The 363-nt window shown below is 42.7% G+C and overlaps 1 protein-coding gene across 1 annotated transcript in view; it reads right to left on the bottom strand.

Moving 5' to 3' along the window:
* LOC119585647 (protein Aster-B-like) overlaps positions 1-363 on the bottom strand; it is a gene marked incomplete in the record, with an annotated part of 119,378 nt that overhangs the window by 80,822 nt on the left and 38,193 nt on the right.

Genomic DNA, 363 nt, shown 5'->3' with positions numbered 1-363 from the left:
TGTAGGGCTTGGCCAACATGCACTTCGGGTTACTGGTGTTTGTGTGTGCTCTTTGTAAAGTCTTACGTGCTCTATATGCTACAGTCTAAGAAACAGGGATAAAAAAAATCAGAACTGATTACAAGCGGAACGCATGGTATTAGGAATGCCATATCAAGACAAATCATGAAGCGTACCAAGAACACAGAAGAAACAACCGAAAGGCATAATGGCATATAGACGTAAACAGACACACGTACGAACACGCGCCAAACATACCTTATACACGCACCCGTGAAGAAAGAGGAACAGACATGCTGCCGCACACATGCTAGCATATTACAGTATATCTCAATCAAAATGATCATGGTTGTATATCCCCCC

This window comes from Penaeus monodon, chromosome 20 (genome assembly GCF_015228065.2).
Source record: "Penaeus monodon isolate SGIC_2016 chromosome 20, NSTDA_Pmon_1, whole genome shotgun sequence".
Classification (NCBI taxonomy): Eukaryota; Metazoa; Arthropoda; class Malacostraca; order Decapoda; family Penaeidae; genus Penaeus; species Penaeus monodon.
Note: the sequence above shows the minus strand (reverse complement) of the source record. Positions and strands in the feature narration are given on the sequence as shown.